Below are 26,744 nucleotides of genomic sequence, written 5' to 3'. Positions count from 1 at the left end.
ACTACTATACCAATACTACTATACTCATACTACTATACTCATACTACTATACCAATACTACTAATACTACTATACCAATACTACTAATACTACTATACCAATACCACTATACTAATACTACTATACTTATACTACTATACAATACTACTATACTAATACTACTATACTAATACTACTATACCAATACTACTATACCAATACTACTATACCAATACTACTATATTCATACTACTTTACCAATACTACTAATACTACTATACCAATACTACTATACTAATACTACTATACCAATACTACTATACTAATACTACTATACTCATACTACTATACTCATACTACTATACCAATACTACTAATACTACTATACTAATACTACTATACCAATACTACTATACTCATACTACTATACCAATACTACTATACCAATACTACTATACTCATACTACTATACTCATACTACTAATACTACTATACCAATACCACTATACTAATACTACTATACTCATACTACTATACAATACTACTATACCAATACTACTATACTAATACTACTATACCAATACTACTATACTCATACTACTATACCAATACTACTATACTCATACTACTATACTCATACTACTATACCAATACTACTAATACTACTATACCAATACTACTATACTAATACTACTATACCAATACTACTATACTCATACTACTATACCAATACTACTATACTCATACTACTATACTCATACTACTAATACTACTATACCAATACCACTATACTAATACTACTATACTTATACTACTATACAATACTACTATACTAATACTACTATACTAATACTACTATACCAATACTACTATACCAATACTACTATACTCATACTACTATACTCATACTACTATACCAATACTACTATACTCATACTACTATACTCATACTACTATACCAATACTACTAATACTACTATACCAATACTACTAATACTACTATACCAATACCACTATACTAATACTACTATACTTATACTACTATACAATACTACTATACTAATACTACTATACCAATACTACTATACTAATACTACTATACCAATACTACTATACTAATACTACTATACCAATACTACTATACTAATACTACTATACTAATACTACTATACTCATACTACTATACTCATACTACTATACCAATACTACTAATACTACTATACTAATACTACTATACCAATACTACTATACTCATACTACTATACCAATACTACTATACCAATACTACTATACTCATACTACTATACCAATACTACTATACCAATACTACTATACTCATACTACTATACTCATACTACTAATACTACTATACCAATACCACTATACTAATACTACTATACTCATACTACTATACAATACTACTATACCAATACTACTATACTAATACTACTATACCAATACTACTATACTCATACTACTATACCAATACTACTATACTCATACTACTATACTCATACTACTATACCAATACTACTATACTAATACTACTATACCAATACTACTATACTCATACTACTATACCAATACTACTATACTCATACTACTATACTCATACTACTATACCAATACTACTAATACTACTATACCAATACCACTATACTAATACTACTATACTTATACTACTATACAATACTACTATACTAATACTACTATACCAATACTACTATACCAATACTACTATACCAATACTACTATACTCATACTACTATACTCATACTACTATACCAATACTACTATACTCATACTACTATACTCATACTACTATACCAATACTACTAATACTACTATACCAATACCACTATACTAATACTACTATACTTATACTACTATACAATACTACTATACTAATACTACTATACCAATACTACTATACTAATACTACTATACTAATACTACTATACCAATACTACTATACTAATACTACTATACCAATACTACTATACTAATACTACTATACTAATACTACTATACTCATACTACTATACCAATACTACTAATACTACTATACTAATACTACTATACCAATACTACTATACTCATACTACTATACCAATACTACTATACCAATACTACTATACTCATACTACTATACCAATACTACTATACCAATACTACTATACTCATACTACTATACTCATACTACTAATACTACTATACCAATACCACTATACTAATACTACTATACTCATACTACTATACAATACTACTATACCAATACTACTATACTAATACTACTATACCAATACTACTATACTCATACTACTATACCAATACTACTATACTCATACTACTATACTCATACTACTATACCAATACTACTATACTAATACTACTATACCAATACTACTATACTCATACTACTATACTCATACTACTATACTCATACTACTATACCAATACTACTAATACTACTATACCAATACCACTATACTAATACTACTATACTTATACTACTATACAATACTACTATACTAATACTACTATACCAATACTACTATACCAATACTACTATACCAATACTACTATACTCATACTACTATACTCATACTACTATACCAATACTACTATACTCATACTACTATACTCATACTACTATACCAATACTACTAATACTACTATACCAATACTACTAATACTACTATACCAATACCACTATACTAATACTACTATACTTATACTACTATACAATACTACTATACTAATACTACTATACCAATACTACTATACTAATACTACTATACTAATACTACTATACCAATACTACTATACTAATACTACTATACTAATACTACTATACTAATACTACTATACTAATACTACTATACTAATACTACTATACCAATACCACTATACTAATACTACTATACTTATACTACTATACAATACTACTATACTAATACTACTATACTAATACTACTATACTAATACTACTATACCAATACTACTATACTAATACTACTATACTTATACTACTATACAATACTACTATACTAATACTACTATACCAATACTACTATACTAATACTACTATACTAATACTACTATACCAATACTACTATACTTATACTACTATACAATACTACTATACTAATACTACTATACCAATACTACTATACTCATACTACTATACTCATACTACTATACTAATACTACTATACTCATACTACTATACCAATACTACTATACTAATACTACTATACTAATACTACTATACTAATACTACTATACTCATACTACTATACTAATACTACTATACTCATACTACTATACCAATACTACTATACTAATACTACTATACTAATACTACTATACTAATACTACTATACTCATACTACTATACTCATACTACTATACTAATACTACTATACTCATACTACTATACCAATACTACTATACTAATACTACTATACTAATACTACTATACTAATACTACTATACTCATACTACTATACTAATACTACTATACTCATACTACTATACTCATACTACTATACTAATACTACTATACTCATACTACTATACCAATACTACTATACTCATACTACTATACCAATACTACTATACTAATACTACTATACTCATACTACTATACTCATACTACTATACTAATCAAAACAGTCATTCAGAGCAGCCTACACATCTGAGTGTACTGTTAACAACCGTTCGCTCGTTAGCATGTGGCTAGCGGACTTTATGCTAACAAACAGAACACATTACAACATCAATATTAACTCAAGACACCAAGTGTAACACTCTACTCACGTGTTGCTGAACACACACATGCCTGGATGGCTGATAGAGGACAACTCTGTAAGAAGAACAGCGTGTTTTCATCTCTCCTCTTCACCACTAACTAATAACGAAACTCAGTGGTGCGTTTACTGTCACCTCGAGAGTCCGTCATCTGACTATCTACTGATAACATGGCACTTTTCCGCCAAAATGAACTAAATGGCTTTTATTTCTGGAAAAAAAGCAAAACGATGGTTGGGGCGGTGGGTATGTAATTTAATCGGTGTGTGCCCTACCACCGTGTAACACCAGTAACACCAACTACCGCGACAAGCTTAGATGAATCGATTTTACAATGTATGACGTATACTGTGACTAGTAGCATCCCAAAGTGGTCGATTTGAATGAAACTGGATATGTTTCAGGTACTCTTTTGAACATATCCTGCAAGTTTGGAGATGATGGGCCAAACGCTTGTGGAGTTTGGTCTATTTATGTGCTGAGCCGCGCCCTATTAAAGTTCATTGGTCAATATCTTGGAAACGAAAGATATCGAAGATATCAACAAGCTTTTGAGGCTAATTGGGATCATATTTTATGTGAAGCATTATGACATCATGTACAGTTATGGTACCAAGTTTCATGTCTCTAGCTCGTTCCAGCTCACAGCAAATTGAGCTATGGCATAATTTAGCATAAAATGCTAAATAGACCACGCCCATATGCACCGATCAATATGACACTTCAAATATTGATTAATACTTGCCCCCAGAGCATATGCATCAAATTTGATAAAATTCTGTCTGCCGGATCTTGAGGTACATACTTTTTGATATTTTTGGTGCCCCCTATAGGTCGAGCGGAAAATGCTTTGGTACGCCTATTCCCAAACACGTATTGAAGATATCTACCAAGATATAGGATAATAGGATTAATAGTCAATGAATTATGGTCAATTTCCTGCTAAGCTCCTCCCATTGAAAAGTTCGTTGATCATTATCTTCAAAACGCAATGAGGTATCAACAAGCTTTACGCAATTTTAGATGAACTTAGTCCAATAATGATCCACAGAAAATGTGGTAAAAATCGGACGTACAGTTTAGGAGGAGATGTCAAAAATGTGTTTTTCAAAAAATCGAATATGGCGGATATTGTAGTAAGGCGGGCTTTAGTGGTCCGGGCAGCTTTTTTGTAGATCACATGGAGCTGGACATGTGTGTCACATTTCAAGTCAATCGGACTTACGGTGGGAGGGGCGCTGCCTTTCCAAAATTGCATGTTTGGGTGTTAATTACAGCGCCACCATGTGGTCGATGGGGTCATATTCCTTGAGCAGCATTTGCACATCATTTCCAGTTATTGGGCCAAGTTCCATGTTTCTAGCTCATTCCAGCTCACGGCAAATTGAGCCGCGGCATAAGACAACAAATAAAAAGAACAAACCGGCACAAACTCAATAGGGTTCTGCCCCTTCGGGGCTTGAACCCTAAATATATACATACATTTGCATAAAGCAGCATATTTGTCCACTTCCATGTTGATAAGAGTATTAAATACTTGACAAATCTCCCTTTAAGGTACATTTTGAATAGATAAAACATTTAATTTGGGATCAACGATGGACAATCGTGCGATTAATCGTGATTAAATATTTTAATTGATTGACAGCCCTAATATTATAATATAAAACTACTTCCTTTGCTACTCACAGTGTAAAAATCAAGTGCAACAAGTTATGAATTTGGGCAGTTATTGTTGGACAGAAAACTACCAAAATTTCACTAACATCTCAACAAGTCATTTAGAGAGGACTGCACAATCTCCAGAGTTTCACTGCCAGAGCAAAGAGCTTAGGCACCACTATTAGGCTTTGACCTCTGACGTCTGGGAGAACAGACCTCCCTGTGAATCATCAGTTCGAGCCAGTAGTTCAACCTCTCAACCTCCCACTATTAGAGTTTGCGCTCTGCAGCACAATAACGGCTGTGATTTATGGAGTGTATGTTCTCCCCCGTGAGCCATAAACACTGGTGTCACAAACGCTTTCTGCCTCTCTTGTGCATCCACACACACAAACACGGATAGACACACACGGATAGACACACACCTCCCTAGCTCCTTATCTTTGCCAAAATGTTCACTGTTGCTATCAGGCGAAAGTAAAACAAATGCAAAATAGAAGATATAGGACAGTAGCAGGCTACTGCTATTACTACTACTACACTAGTAGTGCAGCTTACATCTTCTATGCCTATGTGTGAAATATAATATAATATAATTTACCAATATCCTGAGAGGGTTTTATGTGTTTTTTATTATTATTATTTTTATTGGTGAAATAATTGGACAGATGTCCTTCGTAATACGCTGTAGATATTTCCTCTCATTCACAGCCTTTGTCGTCTAGTCAAAATCCCCCTGTGGATCTGACACTGTTAATTCATAAAGAACTACTTAGTGGTTGTTTTATAAAAGCCTCCTTTAGCTCTAATCGACCCAACAGACAAGTTGGCTGGTTGACATCATATGTTGGGGGTGAGACAAACTCTTGTCTGTAGAAGACAATAGTTGATGATCCAGTTTAGCTTATTTCATCGGGTTTGTTTTAGCTCACTAAAATAGACAGAGCGTCCCTTCGGGGCATAACAATTCCTTCCTAGTGGAAAACAGCAGTCCCAGACTGTGGGCTGAGTCCAGTCTGTCTGTGTGTAGCCAGATAGTAATGGGCTAAAGGACCAGTATACTGAGGGAAGCCTTACACTGGTATTCCTCTGAGACAAAGTCACCTCCAGGGTCTCTGCATTATTGATGCCCTGCCTGGCCAAAGCAACCAGCAGAGTACTACACTGAGAGAAATATGACACCTCGCTATGCAGCTCTGCACACACTGGAAGCCTCCTGCATGTTATTATCTATAGGAGCACGTCCATAGTTTACACCGTGATGCAAAGGAACAGTACGAGAGACTCTACATCTACATTAAATAGCCATGAAGAACTTTCATGGACTTGTTGGCAATTAAGTTTAAAAGATTCCCTCACATTGTAAGGAGCTGCAGACACTGAAATTAGACATACATAAAACTTTACAACTTTGTTTCTGAGAGAAAAATGCATCTACTCCACCCTGACAGAGACAAAGACATGGGTGGTCACCAGGGTCTGAAATTAACTTTTTTGTTTTGTCTGCCACTAAGAAATTTTATCTGCCACTTTTGAAATCCATGCGCTAAATGAAGGAAGATTGATATATTTTACACAAAAATCATTATGCATGGTAAATTACAGTGTTCAAATTACACTGTAGCTTTCGGAGGAGCCCTATTTTTTGGAGATGGGAGGTTACTGTTCACAGTGTTATTAGGGTTCAAGCATTAAGGTGCCAGGGACCCAATGGTGAAACCTATTGTTTCTCTAAAGATTATTTTTCCGCTGCGAGATTGCATTTTTGAGGCGCTTAGGATGCACGAAAACTCACGAAAATTGAAAAACCTATCAGAACTGATAAAAATAGTAAAGTTCTGTAGTGATTGGGCTCGGGGGTCGTCATCGGGCTCCATAGCACCTCCTAATGCGTGGAAGGCCATAATTTGGACGAAGTTGATCCTATATTCATGAAATTTGGTAGGCACATCCTGCTCATTATTTCAGACATATTTCTCATTGGGTTTCATTAGCTCCACGCAGAAAATATCCTCTAACTGTTGCGTGCAGTGTCCGACTTTCATGGAAATGCACGGCAGCGGGTACCCACTCAACGCTGCTGCAGCTTTAATTGTCATCTTTAGTGGTTATTTGCATAAAAACACACAATTAAAATGATAGGAAATAGATGATTGTATTTTTATTTAAATATTTGCTTTCATTAAAAAAAATCTTGGCATTAGTAATTCAAATTATGTATTATAAATAACCATGATTCCCTCTCTAACATCTATTTCATATTGCTGTGGAAACATCTCCTTCAAACAACTGGATTTATTCAAGTTTCTCACCAAAAACAAATTTTTACGAGATTACATTTGAACACATCACAATGATATAATTTACCCTTCGCTTAATACTAAAACTGTGGTAAAACCGGCTTTTAACAGGTGACGTTACTAGCTTTCCTCTTTTTGATTTCAACACGGATTTGTTGTTTACAACGTATAATTATCGGGGAAAAAATAGGGTGCGTCCCCTCAGGTGTAGTAGCGCCATGCGTTAGAGAGCTTTTTTTTCTCTCCGCCATGGTTCTGGTCCCAAACAAACTGAAACATGATACAGCGTGTGTACGGCGGTACGTCATCGTGTATGTGTAACTGTCAGAAAGTATCAATACAGAGCTTCGATGGTCACTGGCGCATGCGATGCCAAGACAACTAGGAACCGATTCTCATTGGGAACCAATTCTCTATTCCTATCACTAACGTTTTCCCTGTTTGCCAAAGTGGCAGATGGTTTGATGATTTTGGGGGCTGACTCCATGTTTGAAATTGTATTTTAGTAACACTTTAGTTGGACAGTCCGATGCTAAAACTCAACCGTTAGGTCACCAAAAAGATGTTCCGCAATTTCACTTCTCAATCTGTCACACATCAAGTAAAATCTATTTCTATAACTAGGCTAATTATCAGAATTTCACGTAGGAAAAGTCAACTTCCATATCAAGCATCTATTTGACTGATAAAGCACAATGAGCTCAACTGAAACTTCATGTATTAGTTCAGTGTTCACAGCTGGACTGCACTCAATACGGTTTTGTAAATACAAAGTGAGCATTCAGGACGGTCTACCTTGACAGTGTCTACAATATTGGCTTGCTGCTCTCAAATATGGGCCAACTACAAATTCACAAAGTCTCAAACTCCCCTGCTCGTTCGCTCATATGTCACTGTTCCAATAAACAACATACTTCGTGATGAATCATTCAGCTCATTCAACAATCGAATGTACAGTATGTGGGTTAGTGGCACTACAACAACATCTTGCATTTAGACTGAACAAAGTGCTCAGAAACCCCAAAAGATCGTTAACGCATTGTCTTCTCAACAACTTTTTAAAATGGAAACAAGCTAAAGTTCTCCAAACGACTGGCAGAAACTTTCACTTTAATAATAAAAGAGTCTACTACGAGATGAATAGCTTTGTAAGATGGATAGGTTTGTAGCGCAGGCACATATGAAAGCCTAAAGGAGATATATGTGTATTTCTTTTGGCCAACAGTTAACATTTCCCCACTCTGTGCACTAAGCAAGTGGCAGTATTAGTGCCAGAGGGGTTAGCAAGGGATCAAACTGGTAATACAGGCCAGCCTGTCAAACACAGAGCCAAACCCTGCAGCCACAGAGACCCTCCAAATATCTGCCACACCTACACACACCGAGCCAGAGCAGAGAGACTACTGTCAATTCTCTGGAGTCTCATAACTGTAGCAGCGGCGGGGAGAAAGGCAGAGAGCCAGAGAAAACATGCTACTGTCACTATAAGTCAAACGTACAGCCATTCTTTAGATAAATGGCACCTGGTTTTCCAAGCTTTCTGATTTTGGATGAGTTGTGTGCTTGGCTCAACCTCTGTAGTCGTCTTCCCTGCTGTGTGGTCGGCTCGATTGGGGATTTTGTAGTCCCTAAACTTTGTTTCTCAAGGACTACAACTGCACATATCACATGATAAGTACAACGTGGAACATCTGGTCTGCTTGCGTGTGTGTGTGTGCACGTGTGTGTCCGCACAGGCCAGACACGCAGCCTGCATGGCTCAGCATGAGCTGGGACTGCTGCTGCGATGAAGGTTTCACTAACGAATTAAAACAGACATCACATGAGGATCTCATTGAGTAGTTTAATAATGAGACATCATTAAGCCAATTAAAGAGTGAACCTTCAGACAGGATGTGCCAGGGATAAAGAGGCATGGTGGACTTTAAAAATACAGCAGATTGTAGTTGTATGACAGAAAAATCTGAGGACTAACTTCAAGACGGGATTTTTTTAAAGCAGGTTTTTTTAGACCTGATATCTTCCTTATGGTCCTAAAATAACATTCTTAGGGAACTTATGGGTGTGCAAAAGCTATTTACATGCATTACTTAATAAATGGCCAAAATGTAAGCCAAAATGTTATCGTAGTTATGCATAATTTACATAACAATTAACCCTTTGATTCAGTCAGTGAAAATATATATATATATAAATGAGGACTGGACTATAAAGTGTAGACAGCTCACAGTCTGTGATTAATCTTAGCTAGCAGCTAGCATGTTGGCTCGCATCCCAAAGTTACAGTTTTATTAGCATGTTTATTACCAATCTGTCTGGAGTGCCAGGATAGTAGCTTGTTTGGGCAGCTAGCCAGTTTCATCCCATTTGAGACAAGTGGTCATTAGCAACAGTGGGAGGGCTTTACACACACATGCACACACACCTTACACACATATTTACTGTCTGACCTCTGACCTCCCTGTGGACGGAAAGGAACAAAAGGACAATTTTCTTAAGTGGGTTGATAAAGACTATTTGTCACTTTCAAATGCTTATCAGAAATCAACCAACGGTTGAGGGTGTCATGTTACTAAAAGACCATTTAGTCTCAGGCCCCTGAGGGAGACGTCCCATCCAGGCCATCTGCTCAGCCTTGGACAGGGAAGAGGAACAGTCAGATTTGTTGCAGATTTGAAATATCTGCGTATTATTATTGCATGATGGATAACATAAAGTACCTGTGACAGAATTTAAAGAAAGTTATCAATTACCCATCATTCATTGCCAGTGTGTCATTTTCTTTACATACTTTAAAGGTTTAGTCTTAATTTAGGAGAAACAATGACAACTGCAAACATGCCAGTGCCAATGTGCAAGGTGTATAGACAATTATATCAAGTCAGGAAGAAGACAACAATGAATGGATGTTCTCATTTGGTTGCCACTTTAAAGTTATTGTTACTCAGAGCATTTCATATGCAAAAGAGCCACACCAACATCCATAATGACTGGGCAACAGAATCAATCCCTGTCATTTTCAAAGACAACTAAGCTTGACAGTTTGAACTCTAACAATGTCTAACATTGGCTACAGGACGATGCAAATGGCACTGAAAGTCAGTGTAGTCCCTGCAAGTTCAGTAAAACTAGTCGGGCACTGTGACTGTGACTGTAGACTCCTTGTCTACTTATAGAAGCAGCCCTCAGCACAATTTCGGCACACTTTTGTTTATTATTTCATAAGCACAGACGTTATGCTTGCCAGATGGGACCTCCGAACGAGCCAAGAGAAACACAGAGCACAGGGTGAATCACCAAGAACAGACAACCCGCAGCGGAGATGTCACGAGACACACGGCTCTTTTCACTGACTGCAGATGTGGAACACAGAGGGAGGTCAAAAAGACTGTTTTCTAGGATTTGTGTTTGTGTGTGTGTGCAGGAGGAGGAGGAGGAGGAGGAAGAGGAGGAGGAGGAGGTGCCTGGGATCTAACTGTGGAACAAACATCATTGTGTACTGTAAAAATAGAAACATAATGGCAACGTTCAAATTGTAAAACTGCAACTCCAATCTACATACAGCAGCTATGGAAAACAAGAGTAAACTTCAGTCAGTCAGGAAATGAAGCAGGTTAATCTGTCATCATATCTGTGGATAGTGAAAGCGCAGGATGGCGTGTCCAGTGTCAAGTTTTGGAAAGTAAAATATGAGAGGAAGGACGTTCATCTGACTGATCTGTATTTTGCCAGGGAAAAGCAAGCTGTGTCTCAATTTGAATACTTCCGTTAGTACACTGACTTCCATGTAGTACGCTGTGCACACTATGGACTTATTTGCGTAGTTCATGAATTTTCCCGGGTAAGATCATCTGGTGGTATATCACGCCATATCGGCAGTAATTCAATTCAGACTGATAAATTAACCCAATAACGGGTTCTATCCGACTACAGTATAGTGATACTTTGTGGAAAAAAAAGATGTTTAGCTAAAATTTGTATAGTTCGATGTTTTTGTTAAATCGCAAACACTGCAGCTTTCTCGCCCGCCATTTTCACAAGTTTGAAATAGGTCGGTGGCCTCTCCCCTTCCGCTACCTAGCAAAAGATGGCGACCGTTGAGGGTGAGAAGTGTCCAGTGTTCCACACTCAACGTTTCAACCGTTTTGAGTACAACGTCCGGGTACTTGCACTTGGTACACTGCATTTTGCCATACATTTGCATTCAGTATAGTAAGTGAAAGTACAGAGGTATGTGAATTGAGACAGAGCAACTGTTTAATGTAGAAATGGATCTATGCCATGGTGTTCTCAGGTATTCACAAGTCTACATTGTCAATTTTAATATCTAAATACCAAATATCTATAAAGTGGTTATATTTGTGATTCAGGTTGGCGACTGTGTAATGTGACTTCACAGAGCACGTCCAGTCCTGAAACCCTGACGTGTACTGAGGAGTGTGCTGGTCATGGTTTTGTGAAGAAGCAACAGACCGTGACCATGAAACCCTCTTACACACTTCACACGAGAGCACACACCTCACACTTCACACCGGAGGAAGGAGGGAGGATCAGTTCATTGAGTGTGTGCAAATCCCAGTAGGCTCAAGAACAACATATGTAGAGCAGACATTGAGATCCCAGGAGTGTAAAGGCCAAGCAAGAGGAGGGAGTGGAAACTCTTTGGTCTTACATGTTGAGACAGTGCACCATGCTCGCCACATCTGGACTGCAACTGCAGAGCACAAAATTAGCTCATGTGCCCAATAAAAAGTTTTCTAATGTTGTATGCTGTATATACTCTAATGCCACTTTCACACACAGCTGGTGCACCTTACATTGGAAGCAAAGTAAACCTGTCTTCTTTTAACAACCAAAGAGGCTCATGTATCCACTTTCAGTGTCCCACATGGCGTGACACCAGACACGATGCAACATGGCCTAGGATATGTATTTGCAGACTAAACAGTGCAGAGTTTGAACAGAGCCTGAGCTCTGATAACTGCCAGCAGTAAGCCGGGTTTCCGTAAAAAGAAGTTGTTGGAAATTTGATCAAAAGTGGCCCATCACAACCAATCCAGAGTCCACCCACTACCCCACTTCTCACAATGTATATAGAAACACATGCAGTAAGTATAATTTTTTCTAATATATATAGAGTATTTACCCAAAAAAATTGCAAATTGTGTTGCTTACATTATGGGATATGCATGACACATATTGTATGAATACAGCTTGGCAACTTGGAGATCAATCCAAAATCTACACACAGCCTACTGTGTATTTACCGCTTTGTTTATATTGTTTATCCATTCTCACATTATGATTCTGGTTATTCTGGTTGTCTGAACGCAGTATGATGTCATTCATTTGTCAGGTCAACTCAGTTTCAAGTTTTGCAGCTCAGCCACACACATCAGGCAAGGTAGAAAAGATAGTTTACAGCTCCACCATGGAAACACACAAACCAGAGCAGCCAGTCTAGATCAACAAAATCACTCACTCATTCATGCTGCCAGTTTTATCTCGTTCACCGGGGTAACACCTAAATATTTTCTTTTTTTCAAGTAGGCTTGTGTATACATTTCCTGAATGTGAATACTTGCGGCCGTTATAATGTTTGACCCTGACGTGATTTGAACACGCAACCTTCTGATCTGGAGTCAGACGCGCTACCGTTGCGCCACAAGGTCTGGATACCTACAGCTGGGCACAACTTTCATTTCCAAACTGCTCACTAGTCATTCCAATGGCATTGGGACACTGTACAGCCTGTTATTACCATCACCTTCTTTGTGACAGACAAAGTATAGTATTTAGTATAGATAGAAACTATTAAGTTAAAATATTTATATAAACACATATGTATAAACATGCTATATATAAAAAATGAAATAAGAATGCAACGACTGATGTCAATGTGTTGAATGTTTGATCATCTGAATAACACCATCAACTGAGATCACGTAGCATTGGACATAGAGATAATTAGGGCTGCAGGTATCGATCATCCTAGTAATCAAGTATTCAACCAATTATTCCATTAATTAATCAAGTAATTAAATAAAAAATACTAAATTAAGGAGCAATAGCAAATATACAAAAGAGAAAATAAGACGGGTCTCTTACAGGGGAACTATGCCCATTTTCAAAATTCATACATTTTATTCCTATGGTCTGAGAAGTCCAAAAAATATTAGTAAACACAAACAACAAGACTAAACAATGATGATTTTTTGTAATTGAATTACTCAAGTAACTGGAGGAAACATTTCAGCCCTAGAGATATATACTACTTGTTCTAAATTAAATGGATTACATGATAAATGGTCTTTTGGAAATGTAAACTTTTGAGTCAGGTAATGGAAACAAACTGCTTTGGTTTCCAATGTGACGGGAACTCCTGAACTTCTGAATCTTTGTCAGGAAAAAACACACACACAGAGACAAAGGGAATAGGCAGGGAGAGAGTGCTGATGAAAGCCACTTTCCAAAAGATCACCGGGGCAAACATCCAAAATCCACAAACACTGACGTCTGAAACTCTGAGCCACAGGGAACTACAGTAAAATGATGGACTCGAAAATACACGCGATGTAAACAATGGAGAAAGACAGCTATAAAGAGAAAGACATGCCAGATGTGTGTGTGTATATTTAGAGTTGGACCCTGTGTTTTTGTGTACACTGAGTCTTGCCAATCCTCAAACAGTGCTCTATATTCTCTATCCATTTGCTGGTGATATTAAGTGATTGCTTGGACAGGAACTGACAAAGTAAAGTGGAAGTAGAAGCACTGAGCGTGTGAGGAATATCATATTTCAATATAACGGATGTAACAGCTCTATTTACAGTAATAAGTCTCTGGAGGATCTGGATCTGTTGTGTGTGTGTGTGTGTGTGTGTGTACTGTTTTTTATGACTGCTGGAAGAAGAAACATGCAACGCCCTTAGAAAGGCTCTCTTTTTTGCAAAGGACGATACAGTATTGCAAGGAAGGACTGATGAAAAAAGAAGCAGCAACAGTAATCTTGAAGAGCTCCATTTAACAAATGCTGCTGCAATTTGCCTGAACATACTGTAAACCTACAACACATCCTGAAGGCATGCATGCTTTTACCACACTGATCTCATCATAAGGAACGCCACTCCTACCCTGCCCACAGTATGGGCTCTGATCACAGCTGCACAACTGTAGAATTATATATTGCATAAGTAAAATATGTATTATTTTTCATTTAATTCTTGATGATGATTGATTGTGATTGACTGTGTTACATAGCCATTTCATATTTCATATATTGAATATACTGTATATATATATATAGATATATATATATATATATCTATATAAATATTTATATATATATCCTAATGTTATGGCTGATCGGTGTATATATATATATACATATATTGATGTATATATATATACACCGATCAGCCATAACATTAGGTCAGCATGGGCATCCTGACCGGTCTGCGGCTACTCAGCCCCATACGTAACAAACTGTGATGTACTGTGTATTCCGACACCTTTCTATCGGAAACAGCATCAACTTTTTCAGCAGTTTGAGCTCCAGTAGCTCTTCTATTGGATCTGACAACACAGGGCAGCCTTAGCACCCCTGTTCATCAATGAGCCTCGGGTCTGACCCTGTTGCCAGTTCAGCGGTTCTCTTTCCTTGGACCACTTTTGGTAGGTCCTGACCACTGCAGACCGGGAACATCCCACAAGAGCTTCAGTTCTGGAGATGCTCTGACCCAGTCGTCTAGCAAGGACAATTTGGCCCTTGTCAAAGTCGCTCACACCCTTACGCTTGCCCATTTTTTTCTGCTTCCAACACAAAGTTCAAAGTTCAAAATGTTCACCTGCTGTATAATATATCCCCCCCCCCCACCACCACTGCCAGGTGCCATTGTAACGAGATAATCCATGTTATTCACTTCACCTGTCAGTGGTCTTAATGTTATGGCTGATCGGTATATATATATATGTTGTATATATATATATACATTGTACAGCAGTGGCCCACTTCAGTTGCCTTGTTTTCCTCTGAGCAGACCACATTATGTAATATGAGAAGCTTTTCTACATCAGCTAAGCCTGGCGCTCCACATAGAGAACTGTAATTACCAGGACAATCATGACCTCTTATGCAGACATTTAAAACAGCCAAACCTGTCTAGTCAATGGAGGAAAGCAAGCACATGACTCATAGACAGAATTGGAGTATCTTCTTTAAAAGTGAGAAAGTAATTTCTTGTAATATTATGTTTGATCATTTAGATGGACAGAGTAGATAGAAAGAAAGGAAAAGAGAGTAAGTGCAGTGCATCACCTTACAACACAACGGGGTCATATCTGATTTTACATCTGCAAGTTGTATTATGTTTAAACGACAGATACCCTTGAAGAGTTTAACAACAAAAATGGTTTCACCATCTTGCACATAAGTGCACTAAACCAAACATGCACTGAGTGTAATAGGGGGAAGATTGCCAAAACTTTGCTGAAGAATACACTCTGAGGAGCAAAAAACTATGGTAAACTCCTCTAAACTATGCAAAGCGGCCTTTTATAAACACTTAATATTTGTTTATCGTTTGACTTCTGGGTTTGATTTTATTACACACATCATGTAAATACAATTAGAAAGTAAAGCACTTCAGAGCTGCCCTCCAGCACATGAACACTTACAGCTAAAACATCTAGGAAGGTGAAAATCCCAATTCAGGATGAAGATTGAGATTTCAGCCAAATTCATGCCTCACAAGCAAACAAACACACAGTCAGATGGATGTCGACCTGAAACTTCAGCTTGTTCTCATTCCCAGGGCATCAAATACCAACGCTTTGTCACGGCCGCCGGCGTTCGATACCACCGCACAAGGCACCCTTGAGCGGCGGTAAGAGACCCACCGGACTTCCCATTAACTACAATGTAAACCCATACGCAGCAACAGTAAACACACAGGGAAAGTGAGGTGACGTATTATAGAGAGTAGGGATGTCTTGATACCAGAAATCTAGTAGTCGATACCAATACCAGTGAATTTCCATGATTCTCGATACCAATTCGATACCACGGTAAAAAACAACAACAACAACAATAAATCCCCTGTAATTCAACACGCACTCTGTTATTAAAAACATTTGACCATTACAAAAAACAGAGGCATGTAGCCTTTAAGTAATGAATAAGAATTTACCCATTTTGTTAATTTTTCGTGTATCAGCGGCATGTTATCAATCGATAGTCAGACGACGGACACTACATACTGACCGTGAATACATCTGGCCTGTTAGCTCAGAGTAGTAGGAGCAGGAGTCGGAGCAGAAGGCAGAGGATTTATTGTTGAAGCGAAAAGCAAACGCACCTATTTGGCAATATTTCACGTTTAATCCCAATGCTATAAGGGAACCATAACGTTAATGAGGTAATCGCCGTGAGGCGGATGGAGCCGTCACAGCCGGTGTGGACGGAGCAGCGGCGTCAGGTAGACCCCCGCAGTGGAGCCCCGCAGCAAAAGCTTTACCGGAGAGATCAGACACACCGCCACCCGACGGTAAAGATCAGAGTCAGCGCTCTGCACATATAGACCGTCATCTTTTCTTGTAAAATGTCCGGTGTAATCGGTAACACCGGTGTTGTCACAAGTTTATTAACCGGTGGGAAAACTTTCCTCACTGTCACATCCCTAGCAATGACCATTACAGGCATCGTATGGTACCGTCGGTACTGTAGAAAAAGAGTACCGTCACTTTTTTAAAATTTTGGCATCGACTTGGTACCGAAGTATTGGTTCTCGTGACATCCCTAATAGAGAGTGAAAGAGACACACAGGGCAGGTGGGAGAGGAGGTGGATGGGTCCAACAAACACAAGGCTTTCATCCAGGAGACTGCGGTTTGTGTCCTGTGCGTTACATTTCACTTTCACTTTAAAATCAGCTGATCGTTTCCCATGTTGTGTCCCCATGTTCACAACGTCAAGTCACATTTGCACTGTAAAAACGTTGTAATTTTAAGCCCAACCATGTAGTCTTTTCATAAACCTAAGTAAGCGGTTTTGTAGCTTGTTGTTGTGACTGAAAAGTGACGCCGAGGGGTCGTTAAGCACGTGTTTAGTACGCGGAAAAAGTGACGCTGAGGGGTCTGACAAAGAGTCAGTATGTGAAGAGTTGGGATGAGATCGTGTTGAAAACTTCACTGGAGGAGATAATGACACAAACTATCTGCTGTTATGTACAATCAGGTCAAACTGACAGAGGGTAACAATTTCAGAAAAAAAGAATGCAGTCACGCGTTAAAAAGATTGTGCGATGCATCGGTAGCATATCTGACTCCAGATCAAAAAGGCTGTATGTTCAAATCATGTCAAGGTGAGTGCAACGGAGCAAATCCTTCAAAAGATCAAAGCTGCACACCGGGGTTTTAACAGGACTAAGCCTCTTGTCTTCTGTGTTGGAAACAGCCTCACCTGAATGAAACTGCTCATCCCATTCCGTCACAACATGGCCTCTTCTTGTCTTTCTGAGATGTCTCTATTATTTTGTCATTTAGTTCTGTAATTGCTGCGCTGATGAAATGCTCATCTATCAGCACCTCCATTAACAAGCAGCCAGCTGCCAATGGGATTTGTTTCTTGTTTGTTCTAAAATGTGAGAGACAGCCAAATGATGCGTCATGTATACAAGCATGACGTTATCCAGATGAATTAGTTTAAGATCAAGGAATTTCACCAGGAATTTTCACCACATAGCGGCATGGTTAGAATCATGTCTCTCCCTGGGATTTTTTGTCCAGGGTTAATGTGATGCCTCATGTGGCAGTATTCTACCTTGAAGTGCATGATTGTGTATTTATTTTGCTTGAGCATTTATTATGAAAAGCAAATCACAAAGCAATGGCAAAACTATTCACTATTCTCCTATAGTGCTGACTACAGTGGTATGATAAAGACAAAGGTTTGCTGAGCACATGCGCTCCTTGACTACTTCTCCGCGTTCTCTTAGTCCTGTTAAAACCCCGCGTACATATTTGCACCTTGACAATGCCCAGCATATAGTCTACCACTGTTAACCTCTCAGCAGAAACAGCTAGAGGGTTCTATAGAAATGCATCATGTTCACAGCCCATGTAATATGTAGATTAACATTCAACGAATGATTCATAGGTGGTTGGACAGATCGAATTCATGCTATCCCAGCATATCTCATAATTCTGATGTAATTATGTATGTATTATATTCTGACAAATGAATGTCAATAAATCTGGGTGGAGATGAGGGCCAACATAACACAGCTACTGAATTAAATACAGTTTTACTTCAGCCTTAGTTTGAGAAGAAATGCAACTAGACATGCACACATCATCAAGTCTGCTAAGATTTATTGTGATCATTAAGAAGATTATGGGATAATCATCTCAGAGTTGTGACACATTTTTTTTCGAAATCATGAAAAACTGTCATTAATCTAAAAAAAACTGGCAATATTTTTTTATTCCAAATGAAAGCAATCTGCTTCTGTATCATGGTGTGTCAACTCTAAGAGCAGCGTTAGGAGGAAACACACATGGCCACTTAGCAACTCGGCTGCTTTTCTGTTCACTGTCTCGAAGCTTGGCAGCATGAACAGCATTCAAAGCCAAAGGGCTGTCTGAGACGCCTGGCTCACACGCGTTTTTCTCAGCAGCCTGCTAGTGCGAGCGTGCAGACGTGAGTTGTTTGCACAGTGTCACTGAAATAGACTTCCTGCGTTAATGTCACGATTCTGGACTAATCGTGTAATTGTTACTAAATGCTGGAATACAGCATGATTCAGATCATGGAGTCTGAGATGATTCAGATTGAGGGATTCCCCATTCCCTCTGTACAGAAAGAAAACTAGAGGTATTATTTGTCTCCTGCATGCAAGAACAGCAACACGCTTTTGCTGTCAACATCAGGGGGCGAGTCTCCTCTTTAGACCTGCGTAATATAAACCCATAAATCACTGTCACAGAGACTGTTTAACATCCAAGGTTTTGGAAAACCTTATAATAATTCTAGTCACTATTGATAAAAAAAAATTCCCCCAAAACTGTGTCAAAAATGTCAAAAAGAAGGAACTCCCAAACCACGAAAACAGACCGTGTCTTCCTTGTGTTTCCTTGTAATTTTCCGATTTCCCCATGTCGCCCTTCTAATGGCATCTGAGTCTTCCAAACATAATAACATTATATTTAACTTTCAGGGTACCCACCCACAACTAATGAAGTGAAGAGAGAAGCATTGCCATTCAAGCTGTGCACTAAAAAGGGGGTTTGCATGTGAAATGTTCACTTTGGTGAAGCACAGAAATACTGTGCTCATGTGGGTTTCATCATTTCTCCACAGGAGCACCAGCTGGTAAATATTACGTTTAAAGAAGGGAAACAGTGGACAATATTGAGTATGTCATGTCGCCAGGCTGTGACTATTATGCCACCGCTCCTTCTAGTCTTATACCACTTCTCTCCACTTTCTCCTGTCTGCTAATGGACTAAACATGTAACCGTTAAAACCTCGGAATGTGTTGCACCACTTTATTCTCACGTCTCAACATGATCCATCAACATGCTCTTTGCTTTTATTTCCAAATATCTTTCAAAATGTCTCTGATGTGCTTTCAACTTTAAATTTTAAAATGTATAATCAGGTAATGATTGTCAATTGGTGGGTGTGAATATAATGTAATGAAAGCATTGTGCACGATTGTGTACGCAATCACCTCTCGATAGATGGGCTTTTTGACTGTGAGCTGTAAGAAAAAAGACTTTAACTAGAGAGATAGAGAAGAAGAAAAAAGAAGAGATAGAAGCAGGAAAGAAAAGAAAATACAGGAAACGAGAGGGAGGGTGTAAAAGATGGATAGAAGAAAAGAAAGGGGAAAGACAACAAAGGGAGGAGAAGAGAAGGGAAGGAGGTTGAGACGGAATAAAAAAGATGTTGAGAGAAAGCACCGGAGGCTGTGCTGCAAGGTTAAATCTAATGAGCTCAGTGTTTATCGACGAGTGAATTAGGGACACAATTACGCCAGGGAGAGTAGAAATTTTCACACACATGCATGTGCACACACACATCCATTCTAGGTAATTTCAGAACCTGCTGATGCTTGAAACAAGAGTGCAACGTAAAGCAACCCCAATACATCTCATTCGCTTTGGCTGTGCATGAAGACAGGGCGCCGCTGAGCCGGAAACAACCTGCAGGGTGGATTCAAACCAGCTCAGAGCTACAAGTGTGATGAACATGGACACTGAGTTTTACTTTTAAAGCACCATTCTCCATGGTGACAGCAGTGTTGTTACTGCACTCTATTCCATATATCCTGCTTGTTTTGCTTATGTCTCCGTCTCTCTATGATGTGCCATGACCCGACACAAACAAAAGCAAAAGGCGTGCCACTGAGGGGCCCACCACCAGCCAACCAGTGTGCCAACGTTGCTGTGGTTCAGATGCAAGGTGACATAAGAGGCATTGTATCTGTTTGACTGCCTACGACCCCTAATGCTGCTCCATCGCCCCTCCTCCGCCTCCGCCCAGTACTTTTGCTGAGACTGTTCTCATTAAAGTCAGTGAGTGATGGAGGAGAGCCCATCAATCTCTCTTTAGGACCACCAGAGTTGAAGGCTTGGTGTGAGAGGAGAGCCACTGGAGAGTGAAAATGGCCGTGTTTCACCTTCACTTAAGGGTCTATGTGCATCTCCGGGTGGTGGTGGTGGTAGGAGTAACCCCGAGTTCACATCAGGAACGGAAGCGCAGCAAAGCACCGTGATTTTCGGAGAAGCGCTACCCGCGTCCTTTCGACGCCCATGTAATTCGATTCCGCTGTTCACACAGCACGTGCACAAAGCTCCGCGGCCGGCTCGCCATCTTCAATGATAGTTTCGGCGTCTGGTCTATTTTCTCCGCGTGCCGCGAGCGAATCTGGCAAGAAAACACACTGACAATCTACTATAAACGATGTAAATTATATATTATATGGGATGTAAATGATCTGATAAATGATAAAATGTGCATCCCACAACATCCCTCTTTGACTTCCCTCCCCTCTAACCTGCTGTTCTCCCAGAGTTTTAATTCCTCTGATTCCCTCCCAGTCCCTCCCCCCAATCACATTTCAAAATCCGTCCATTACATTCATTAGAAATAGCCTAGTGTAGCTGCTGTTAAAGTTTAAGTTTAAAGTTTGTGATCAGGGGTTTTAAATTACGAACTTATTCCACATATTTGTCAGTTGTGTCTAAACAGAGAGAAAGAGATGAGCAGACACACTACACACACAGCAGACAGACAGAGAGAGAGAGAGCGATAGTAAGCTCTATAGTAAACAGCAGAGGTGCAGAATTGCTTGTTGACCGGTGTGGAGAAATGCGCTTATGATGTGAACAGCCAGGCTTCAGCTTGAGCGACGATTAACATAGCGTGGCGCTTCCGTTCCCTATGTGAACCCACCGTAGGAGTGCAGAGGTGGAGGCGGGGTGGAAATTGTGGCAGAGTCCCATGCAGTCTGTTTGTGAAAATGAAAAGGTGCAGACCCACTATAAACAGAGCTAGGTTGATCCAGACACTTTAAATCAGAGGGAGTTCAAGTGTGCTGATGTGTGTTTACCTCTGAGCTAGAATGTACTGCCAGACACAAACCAAAGAAGTGTATTTTTCATCTGATTCCTGGCCAATACAGAAACCAAACACCTCCCATTTGGAGAATCTGTTTTGTTTCCAAAGGACAAAACAATAGCTATTTTAATCCACAGCTTTTAGTTGACAGATTAGGACAAAGCAAGACCCTCTCTGCAATGGTAGTGTCTGATTCCAGATCAGAAGATCTGTGTTCAAATCACGTCAAGGTCAAGACAAGACAGCACATTACTTTAAACTTGAAGACTGGTTTCTGAAATTATGCTGATGATTGCACAGGATTGATGTGGGATTGCTAAAGCCTACTCCAAAGGGGATTGTTAGCCAATCTGACTGTCATGAAGGTCAATATGTGGCGAGAGGTTATATGCTCCTTGACTACAAAAATTGAGCATATAAGAAATCAGATTTGCTCGGATCAAATAATGAATGTCTAAGGAAAACCTCAAATTTGGCCCTGGATCAAGTGAGAACTGACGGGACAAGTTGGGAGTTTTTCTTGGGAATACTGCAGGCAACGGACTGAAAAGAGGTGATGAAAGTTTAAGTGCCTTGGGGCGCTCTGTCATTTGCAAAGAGGAGGGCTGATGAGAAATCTGTTTGGTTGACAGGCGCTGACAGCACGAAACCGGCTCAACCAGATCATTCACCTAAACCTGACAGCACATACGCGGAAAACGTCGGTACACACACACCCACGCACTCTCTCCAGGACGCCATTAACACAAAACAAACATTCACTTGTAAGGAAGTTGCCTTGTCTGACAGGTACAGAGGGAGGATGTTTACATAGCCTTGTTTTGTAAAAGTAGTCTAATTCATTAGTACACACAAACAACTCAGAGGTGTTCTGTCAGAGGTTCACCAGTCAGCAGACTCTGTGGTGTAAGGTGATCTAAGATAAAAACCTACTGCCAGTCAGCCTTATGCAAAGAAAATCGACGGGGCTGACAGTAGTAGTAGTAGTCACTTTCTTCAATTGGAGGGAAGTAAAGGCAAAACCCAGTGAAACCTCCAGTAAACAGTCGTTGTTGTGTCATAGTTGGGGGCGTAGTTTAGGGCGGAGTCGCCCTGTGGAAAAACAATTATTTTCCCCGTCTGGATATGCTAGGAAAGTGCGTTTTTTTAAATAATAAATTTACGTACAAAAGTGCCATGTCTTATATAGAGTCCTTGTCCTCACTCCACAAAGGATGTTACATACAAAATATAGACAGAATCAGAGTAGATTATTGTCCATACCTTATAAAAGACTGGACAAATGATCCAACTAAATGGCCTGACGTGTCATTCCCAGATATTTTCTGCTATCTGGTTGAACCGCCTGGTAAGTGACACTATTACATTTACTCCATATATGATGAATTAAACTAACCTTTGTAATATCAATACCCTACAGCCTATATAATGTTATGATGTAATAGACTTATTTCAATATTTGAGTGAACTCCATGCAGTTTCAAGACAGTAGCAGCGCTAATGTTATTCAATGCCATTAGTCTATGATTTGATATATGCAGATTCAGATTCTGTCTCTCTGTTGGGTAAAATATAAAACTTGAGGTCCAGATTTTTACGTTTATTTAACGTGCAGAAAGCTATACACAGCAGCTTTTGGGCATGGTGGCGAATGCTTTGTTTTCCCCCACAGCGTAAACCGGATGTGTCATTTTCTGGGCGTTGCTATGAATGCCGACTGTATGTATACCTTAAAGGGGTGCTCCACTGTTTTTAATGTATATCTTAGGCCAATTCTGAATGTTACTTTTAAGTGAAAAGCTTCAATACTGGTCAAGCCCTTTTATCCTTACAGTAAAGTTCTGACTGTTTTCAAGAGTTACTACAATACCCAGTAGGCCTAGGCCACTTTCCTTTTTATAAAAGGAAGCAAATACACAAAACAAGGATGCACACAAAACAAATACATTGTCCTGATAGAAATTTGTAGCATTCAGAAACAATCCTCTTCTGTATCCTGCCAGTATAAAACACATTCCCTCTGGTGTACACAGAATTAGAATCTAAGTAGAATCTAGTAAGCAGTAGATGCATTTCCATTCCTACACCCAAAGGCTGCAAAATCAGCAGCAACCATATCTGGTAGCCATCTTTTAGGCCCATGTTTTGGCAATGTGAGGATCTGTTTGCAGGAAGCAGATGCTATTTGCAGGCTGTATCCTACCCTCAGGCATTACTGATCCCTAATCATAGGGTGTGAGGTGGTTGGCCTGTCAGTGGCAAGTCAGCATCCTCACAGCCTCAGAAAACAGTCGAGGAGCAGAAATCCATCTGTTATCAATGTACTCTAACTCTTCCTCAGCAACAGCAAAACCCAACCATGATTCCTTCTGACATCTCCAAGCCAGCCTGACGTGTCTCTAGTACATACATGTTGAGCATGCTGACTTTCACTACTCATTGTTATTATAAAAACATAGAAGTCTAAGACTATGAGTCACTGTCCTAAACAAACCTCCTTAGTCATACAAGCAGCAAGGTTTTTTATACTGAAATAACTGTTGAGATCTCTCAGACCGCAGCGCATTATCACAGGGACAACGTGGTCCAAGGGTAATGGACACGTTGTACCCGCAGTGTGAAATACGAGCTCAAAGTTAAATTGAAAAAGTAATTATTGGAAAGAAATCTATTCTAATGAATCCTGACCACACAGAGAGGTCAGGACAAACACACGAACGCACTGTGACCGACCCACGATTTCACATTTAAATAGTTCCCATGTCTTTCAGCCGCACTTCCTTAGTCTGTACTGAATGACCCCATTTCATGGTCCAAGCAACGACTAATCACACCGCAACATGTTCTGTGACCAGAAAAAAAATGTCTGGGCAGGAAATTACTCTGCGCAGATAAATCAGTAACTTTACATATTCATCAGTGAAATCTCCGTGTTGGCCAACGAAGCCAGATGAGCCGAGTTTACGGCTCATTTGCAGAAACACAGTGTCATGCTAAGTTGAAAATGAAAATGTGTAGTCTAACCGTGAGCTCACAGCTTAGCGCTTTGAGATAATCTCGTAGTTGGTGCATCTATTTAAACACCAACGTGCTATCTCCTGCACCAAGAACACCAGCACCTTTGTTTATACCAGCCTATTTACACTAAATGCACAAAGGCAGGAGGGGAATACCAGCAATAATATAGTTTTTATGATAAAAACAAGTCAAGATAATTTGTCTGAATTTGCCCAAGGGTAGAAGAAGCCCTGAGATGTTTGCACTGTTGCTCGCTTTCTTCTTCCAAACATAGGCAAGTATGAGACCAACAGACCACAACATCATCAATCAAACAACTTGAAATCACTATTATTATCATCAATCTGTCAGAGCACCAAAGCAGATTGCAGTCAGATATTAAAGGGGTGCCATCCTTGCTGCAAAGCAGTGACGGGATGTAATTTCTTAGTGTTTGATGTGGCTCTCCTTAGGTGTCCACCACACAAACAACAAACCATTCATCATGCTATTGCTGCTCTGGGTGCATGTCAATTCTATCAAAGGCATCTCAGTCAACACGAAAAAAAAAAGACTGAGTCATCTCTGGATAATTTTTCTCATAAAAACTTGGTAGCCTTGGGCTGTAATCACATACAACGTCCTTGTAGAAGAGATGAAGAAATAGCTCACTTACTCAAAAGGCCATGCACAATGAAGCCAAGGTTAAATAGCAATGCTCTGTGTTACAGTGAAAACAAACAGGATAGATGGCATCAGCAAACAAAAACTAGATGTGTGCAAGATAAGAGAATTAGCAGATATGCCACAAATTGTATGTGTGTCAATGATTTTCAGCTGAGGGTCCAAAGTGAGAACATTTGATATGAATCTCATTCACTTGATAGAACTGCTGAATGGGAACTCATCCGAAACAGCCCATTTTAGGCCTCAAATAATACCAATCTAAAAGATCATTCGTTAATTAAGCCACCCTGAACTCCTGACTACTTTAGTATATTTCCACAACAGAAACTTTTGAATCAGTGCCCTGAGAAAGAGACAAGAGTGAATTCCCAGCAAGGGAAGTCCTAACTTTGATTTTAAATATTTTAAGCTCCAGAGCACAAAACCTGCCAAAAACCTATTCCCTTGCGTTCATTAACTTCACAAAGAGAGGAATCCACTTTAGCAAAGTAGCAAACTTTTCCTATCACTCTGTTCATACTGCGCTGCTTCAAAATAAATCTGTCCAAATGACTCCAATATCCCACAGTCCCGCCAACGTCTAAGCCCATCTAACATCATGGATTTATTTTTTCTCCTGTAGCCCTGCAGCATGCCATTTCCATTTCACAGCTCTGTCTGGATTTTTGAGAGGATATCTTTGTG

At 39.1% G+C, this 26,744-nt stretch overlaps 1 protein-coding gene and 1 non-coding gene across 4 annotated transcripts in view; both read right to left on the bottom strand.

The window, feature by feature from the left end:
- LOC119480529 (partitioning defective 3 homolog) overlaps positions 1-26,744 on the bottom strand; it is a 431,832-nt gene that overhangs the window by 389,376 nt on the left and 15,712 nt on the right. The window lies entirely within an intron of this gene.
- Positions 13,355-13,426, bottom strand: trnaw-cca. Its single transcript has one exon. It is a non-coding gene; the product is annotated as a tRNA-Trp (tRNA).

The sequence above is a fragment of the Sebastes umbrosus genome, chromosome 21 (assembly GCF_015220745.1).
Source record: "Sebastes umbrosus isolate fSebUmb1 chromosome 21, fSebUmb1.pri, whole genome shotgun sequence".
NCBI lineage: Eukaryota > Metazoa > Chordata > Actinopteri > Perciformes > Sebastidae > Sebastes > Sebastes umbrosus.
This window is presented reverse-complemented; position numbering and strand designations above follow the sequence as displayed.